The 7,049-nt window shown below is 45.3% G+C and overlaps 2 protein-coding genes across 5 annotated transcripts in view; one reads left to right on the top strand and one right to left on the bottom strand.

Moving 5' to 3' along the window:
• Rgl1 (ral guanine nucleotide dissociation stimulator,-like 1) overlaps positions 1-7,049 on the bottom strand; it is a 249,547-nt gene that overhangs the window by 228,660 nt on the left and 13,838 nt on the right. The window lies entirely within an intron of this gene.
• The window catches only part of Apobec4 (apolipoprotein B mRNA editing enzyme, catalytic polypeptide-like 4 (putative)), a 6,994-nt gene continuing 5,074 nt past the window's right edge, over positions 5,130-7,049 (top strand). Inside the window, exon 1 of the mRNA NM_001081197.1 lies at positions 5,130-5,343. The gene's annotated coding sequence lies outside the window, so the exon portion shown is untranslated. The remainder of the gene's footprint in view (positions 5,344-7,049) is intronic.

Raw genomic sequence — 7,049 nt, forward strand, 5'->3', positions numbered from 1 at the left:
TGTGCATCACGTGTGTGTGTGCACGTGTGCTCACACACACCTTCCCCCCACCCCCCACCCCTGAGACAGGGTTTCTCTGTGTAGCCCTGGCCATCCTGGAACTCACTCTGTAGACCAGGCTGGCCTCGAACTCAGAGACCTGCCTCTGCCTCCCAAGTGCTGGGATTAAAGGCGTGCACCACCACTGCCCAGCCACACACACCATTTAAAACATACATATTTCTACTCCATGGGTTTGATGAGAGTCACAGTGAATCTCAATGTTAATTAACAATGCACATACTTTCAATAATCATCATGTATCATTTTTGTAATTCTATGCCTTTTTCTATTCTATTCTTCTACAAAGAGAATTATTTTCTTTGTTCTGTTGGTATTTACACAATGGAAGACATACAGAGACGTACCAATAAAACAGAATACAGAGGCCCAAAATGAACTTTGACATAGATGCTCAAATGATTTTCAGCAAGGGTACCACACCACCAGGGTGGGAGGTGCTGCTCTAGTCAACAAATGTTACTGGGAAAGCTGGACTATCCACAAGCTACAGGCTGAAACTGGAGCTCTGTCCCACACTGCACACACACACACACACACACATGCACACGCACACAATCTTAAAACGGATTAAAGATCTAGCTACTGGGACTGGAAACTAAAACGCCTGGGAGAAACCTAGGGTATAATCTTGACCACACAGGTCTTGGTGACCATTTCTCAGCTAAACAACAGAAGGACACACTACCAAGGCAAAGCCAGGGCTGGGCACACGGTTCCGAGGTGGAGTGCTCACCTCACACACCCAAGGCTGTGGGGTCAAGTCTCAGTGCCAAAAAACAGGTAAGCATTCTGCATACATTTATTAAGCACTCATTTTTTTTAATGTACAGATCAGTTGGACTGATTGTAGAAAAATGGTCTTATGTTTTATTTGCCATTTTGTTCTTTCATAAAATAATTTGTATTACATTTAAGAATGATTGTGTTTTAGATCTAGTTTAGTTGTATTTATGGTTGGAATGTTAAGTGAGTCCTGCCAGTTTGAAGCCTTCTTTGGAGCGTACTGTGCAGAGGTCACGGTGGCACCTTTCCCTACCCTTCCCTCTCCTTCAGGGAAGTCACCTTTAATCCGCAGCATTTGCTGCTTGCTGCTCCTGGACAATGAGAGAAATCCACAAGGAAGAATGCTAAAGTGTCCGCCAACCAGTCCCGGAGTTTGGACTGTGCTGCCACCCTGTGGCCATTTTATCTACAAATTCAAATGAGAAGATCCATCTTTTGCTCCTCCCACCCCTCTTTGAGATAAGGTCTTGTGTAGCCCAGGTTGGCCTAGAACTGCCTACATAAGCAATGATAATCCCAAACTCCTCCTGATCCTCTTGCCTTTGTGTTCCTATTGCTGGGGTCACAGGCCTGAACCACCATGCCCAGGATCCTGGCTTTTCTGTCTTCTCCTCCTTTCTGCCCACCCTCTCCTTTCTCTCTCTTCCATCAAACTACCTGGCAAGCTCCACAAAGCCTCCTGAGTCCTCTGCCTTTCTTCACCTCAGGCTTGCTTTTTAAATCCAAGTCCCATTTCCCTGTGACTTACTATGTAGGTTTGAGCATTGAGAGATTATACCAAACTGAAACACAAGATAGATTATGTGATTAATTAAATACGATGTGCTCTAATAAAAGTTAATAACAGGAGCCATAAAATATAAATTACTCTGTCACCCAAAAAGAGCATTACCTCCTATGCAGCCTTCATAAGCGCAGCTATCTTGGCTATATCCCAAATCAGGCTGCCGATCACTGACTAAAATATCCAACCGAGTAAAGGTCTTTTTAAATCCGAATTCTATAATCTTTATTACAACTACATACTTTGATATGGATGATGCACATAGTTCATCAGAATGATTATGAGGGAGCTGGAAAGATGGCTCAGCAGTTAAGAGTACTGACTGCTCTTCCAGAGGTCCTGAGTTCAATTCCCAGCAACCACATGGTGGCTCACAACCATCTGTACTGAGATCTGATGCCCTCTTCTGATGTGTCCAAAGACAGAGACAGTGCACTCATTATAAGTAAAATAAATCTTTAAAAACACAACAGAAAGATTATGAAACTGGGAGGCGGACTGAGACAGCAGCTTCTCCCTCCTGCTAAGCATCCACCAGCAATGTTCTGCTTCAGAACTATGGGCAGAACTTTCTTTTGCTGCTGGTGGTGGTGGTGTTTGTTTCCTTTGGACAAACAAAGTTCAGGGTTATCCTTAGAATCCATGTAAAAGCCAGATGCAGCAGCACAAGCATCCATATTCAGCATGTCCTCCGAGACATCGGAGGCAGAGGCAGGGCAAGCATCCGTATTCAACATGTCCTCCGAGACATCGGAGGCAGAGGCAGGGGAATCACAGAAAGCTCCAAGGCCAGCAAACCCAGAGATGGTGGCAGTAAACACTGAAGCCCTTTCTCAAGCAAGGCAGGCCACACACAAGGCTGTCCTCTGAAGATGCAAGGGCACCTGACTACTCACTAAAGTCTGGGAAGCAAAAGGAAAGGAGTGTAGTGAGGAGACTGGCAAGGTACAGAGTCCGGTCCGACGAGATAAAAGGACAACCTCTAACATTCCACAGTTAATTGTGTGCTGCAAAAGTATGTGAAGACTTCAAATGTTTCCAACAGAAAGAAATAATAAATATTTGAAGTGACAGTGTGATGGTTTATATATGTTTGGCCCAGGGAGTGGCACTATTAGGAGATGTAGCCTTGTTGGAATATGTGTGTCACTGTGGGCATGGGCTTTGATACCCTAGTCCTAGCTGCCTGGAAGTCAGTATTCTGATAGCAGCCTTCAGACGAAGATGTAGAACTCTCAGCTCCTCCTGCGCCATGCCTGCCTGGATGCTGCCATACTTCCACCTTGATGATAATGGACTGAACCTCTGAACCTCTAAGCCAGCCCCAATTAAATGTTGTCCTTATATAAGAGTTGCCTTGGTCATGGTGGCTGTTCACAGCAGTAAAACCCTAACTAAGATGGTTATACCAATTAGCCTAATCATTACACATAAGTATCTTCCATTGTTATGTGATAATTAGAAATTTAATATATATTTTAAATATCAGTGAGCTTCCTAAAACCACCCAAGTACACAAGTGGATGTATTACATGGTGCATGTTTGCTGCTGCTTCTGGCTTAACATTCTTTTTTTTTTTTTTTTTTTTTTAGTTTTTCGAGACAGGGTTTCTCTGTGTAGCCCTGGCTGTCCTGGAACTCACTCTGTAGACCAGGCTGGCCTCGAACTCAGAAATCCTCCTACCTCTGCCTCCCAAGTGCTGGGATTAAAGGTATGCGCCACCACTGCCCAGCCTGGTTTAACATTCTTTAGGACATGATTTAGTGAGTATCTAACCCACCACTGAAGTTGCATGCTACACACAGGATGACCAACAAGTCTGTGGGGCTTGTTTCCTCCTTTTCCTGCTTGACTAGACCTATGGCATGCCAAGTCCTTTTTTTATTATATAATATCTCAAAAGCTTATAAAACTACCACATTTTTTAGATTTACTTAAAAAAAAAATAGATAAGATCTTACTAGCCCTGGCTAGCCTAGAACTCAATACAAAGCTCGCCTCAAACTCACAGACATCTGCCAGACTTTATTCCGTTCCCCAACTGCTAGGAATAAAGGCATATACCACCACACACAACTTTTTATATATTACTGTATGGTGGAGTATCACTGTTAGAACTAAGCAGGAGATGAAGTATGAGAATCAACTTTCAGTCATGAGTAAATTCCGTGAGGAGATGTTCCAGACGTAACAGCAAAACCAAGAAGGGCGTGATTCAGGCAAAAGGTAGGTAGGGAAGGATGAGATCCAACAGCGAATGTGCCACAGAAAAGCAACTGAACACCATTAGCTGAGAACGGACTAGTGCACTAGAGACCCTGGGAAACACAGAGCCCAAGAGAACACAGCCAGCCTCCAGGGAGCCCCGTGGCTGGGAGAGGACAGCTGACAACGGCCACCAGAGTCTGACAACGGAAGCACAACAACGGAAGTAACACCAAAACCAGCAAACAGGAGGTGCCTCTGGGAGCCCATTCTCCCTGAGGAATCAGAGCTTATGCTTAAAAGCTGTTCCTAGTAACTAATAGACTACACAGCGAGTCCGCACTTACTCATTCAAGTAGCCTGAGGAAGAACAAGGGATCACAACGAGCAGTGTCCTGAGTCTGAGAAATGGGGAGCAGGAAGACGAGGCCAGTGAGAGAGTGAGAAAGGATGAAGAGAGAAAGGCCGGGCTGCACCAAAAGCAATGCTTGTCTCACGTGAACAGAGCCACGCATACAGGTAGCATGGGTTCCCCAGGGAACTTCTGAGAGGAAGGAAAGAGCTGTCACTTCCCATGATTTGTGTTTAGACAAAGTCAAACACTCCCTCTGGGGCTGGGAAGATGGCTCAGCAGTCACAAGCACTTTTGCTCTTGCACAGGACCTGAGTCCAGTTCCCACCACCCAGGTGGTGGCTCGACACCGTTTGTAACTCCAGCTTCAGGAGCTCACACATACTCTTCTAGTTTCCTCAGGTACTGCATTCATATATAAATAAGCAGGGCAAAACTCTCATATAAAATAAATCTTTTCTTTAAATGTTACCAAAAATAGATAGGTAGATAGATAGATAGATAGATAGATAGATAGATAGATAGATAGAAGTCCCTTTGTGGACTTAGGGTCTGTTGGTCCAAACTTGCTCTCCTTCATCTCTAGCTGAAGCCACTTTAGCTCAGGGAACAGAAAAGCAGATCTCCCTGGCTACTGCACAGACAAGAGAGTCCCAAACCTTATCCACACACTAAGCCTGGATTCTAGTCTACATGTGAAAGAGATGCTGAGAAGAGGACCTGAGGTTTTATTCTTACAGTCACAAGGGGAAAAAACTCAACGCATGTACTTAACCAGATATCACCCTTTTATCCAGGCTGGAATAAGTATGCAGACATGTATATTTTCATCTTTGGAACAGGTGGTTTGATATGCAAATAAAGTAATAAGTGTCAGAGCCGTATCCTAGCAGTAGCTACTTTCCAAACGTTGCCATGGCACCAATTCAACAGTGTTCTTAGAGGCAGCCACACCTCAGCAAGAACTAACCTGGACCAGAAAAAATTAAAAGAACTAATAGAAACAGAAAAGGATTCCTGCTGTGGTATCCGAGACGAGTCTTGATGGCACAGGTGCCCTCTGAATCTACGTGAAGCAAGGCATGGGACTTTAAGAAGACAAAGAACCAGTGCCTCTAACACCTGCAGTGTGAGCCAAGCCTGGAGACAAAGATGGTAATTATAAACCGCTAACAGTTGTTTTTAGCTCTGAGCAGATTGCACACGGATTGGGAAGGGCAAACTCCACTCTCCAACTACTCCAGTGCGAACTGTGCCTTAGCAGCACTCCTAGCTGAAGCAGGAGCAGTCTGTCCTCATTGTGTGTGCGTTTGTGTTAAACGGAGGAAGCGTGTCCTCCCTCGGCCAGTCCAGGGCCACTCACCACTGTCAATGAAAGAAAGTCCTTCAGCAAGTTGGGCTCCCCACATCTCTCATGCTTACTACCAACAAATCTGCTTGCTCTTCAGAGGGCAACATATATGTACCAAACACAGGCAAAAACGATGGGGGCAGGGGAGGGGGCAGTAGTAACACAAGTAGCCCGGGACACAAGCCAGAACCCACTTGACTTGTGAGCCAGTGCAGGCTGCTGAGGTAGCCCTGAGACACCTGGATAGGTGACTGACAATAGAAATAATCGACTTAAGACTAAGCAATAACAAATTCATACAATAAACCCTGAGTTCTATAAAAGCTTAAAGGGAGTGGCGCTCTCTCCCTCAGAGCATGCTGGCGAAAGGACAGCCCAGGAAGACTAGAAAAAGAGAAAGCTCCAGTAGAGAACCTCAGATAGTTGTCACAGAAAAGACATTAAGAAAAATGGGACTCCAGGGCACCCTCATTTATACCAAGGCCATTGGTCATAAAGATCACCTTTCAGACAGTAATGTGCCGTGTCTGCCTAAGGCTGAAACACAGGCAGGAGTGGGGTAGAAATAAGGATATTTTGGGGAGAGTAATCAGGAGTTTCATGTTGCTGCCTTTATTGTAAAAGACTAAGGACCTCATGATTTCCTCATGGCAGTTTCAGGTCACATATTCTTAGTTCCACACATCAGCTTAAAAAATAATAACAAAGGCAGAAAAGGCCCTCAGGGTACTTTCCCTATCTTCTGTGGAACAAAACACTGATACATAAAGGAGAAAACCTCACCTGTACCAGTTGGTCTTCCGATTGCTGGGGGGCATCACTGTTCCTTCTGTCTGTTCCAAGTGCATGTGTCGAGCGTGTGTGCCCTGTTCATACTGTGTGAGCACGTGGTGGAGTGTGTCTGCATCTGTGCGTACAGGAACGTGGAGGCCCGAGGCTGACCTCTACTGTCTTTCTCCACTGCTCTCCACCTTTGTTTTCTGAGACAGGCTCTATCACAGAACCCGGAGCCTGCCATTTTGGCTAGTCTGGCACGACATCTTGCCCAGGATTCTCTTGTCTCCCTTGAGCTCCAGGATTACAAATAGGCTGCCCTGCTTTTATGTTGGTTCTGGAGAGCCAACCCACACACACACACACACACACACACACACACACACACACACCCTGTGCCATCTCTCTGGGCCCCTGCTAGTCTTTCTGGCGCGTTTGTTACACACACAACATCATCTTACAAGCCTTCCTTTTTTTCACTTGTATTGTGGCACAGCATTTTTCTCTGGTAAACTGGGACTATAACTGGGAGTCGAGAGCTTGGTGTCGCTCAGCAGTGAGCCACACAAAAGGCACAATACTTAAGGGTACAAAATTAGGCTTAGGCGTAACAAGCTTTGATAGCAGACTGATGAGTTTGGCCGAGGAGGTTCAGGGAGGACTTACAAGCAAGATTTTCAGCAAATAGTCTTATGTTCCAAGACATTTGTCCTTTGCCAAGGGCTCGAACCAGCTT

This window comes from Mus musculus, chromosome 1 (genome assembly GCF_000001635.26).
Source record: "Mus musculus strain C57BL/6J chromosome 1, GRCm38.p6 C57BL/6J".
Lineage (NCBI taxonomy): Eukaryota > Metazoa > Chordata > Mammalia > Rodentia > Muridae > Mus > Mus musculus.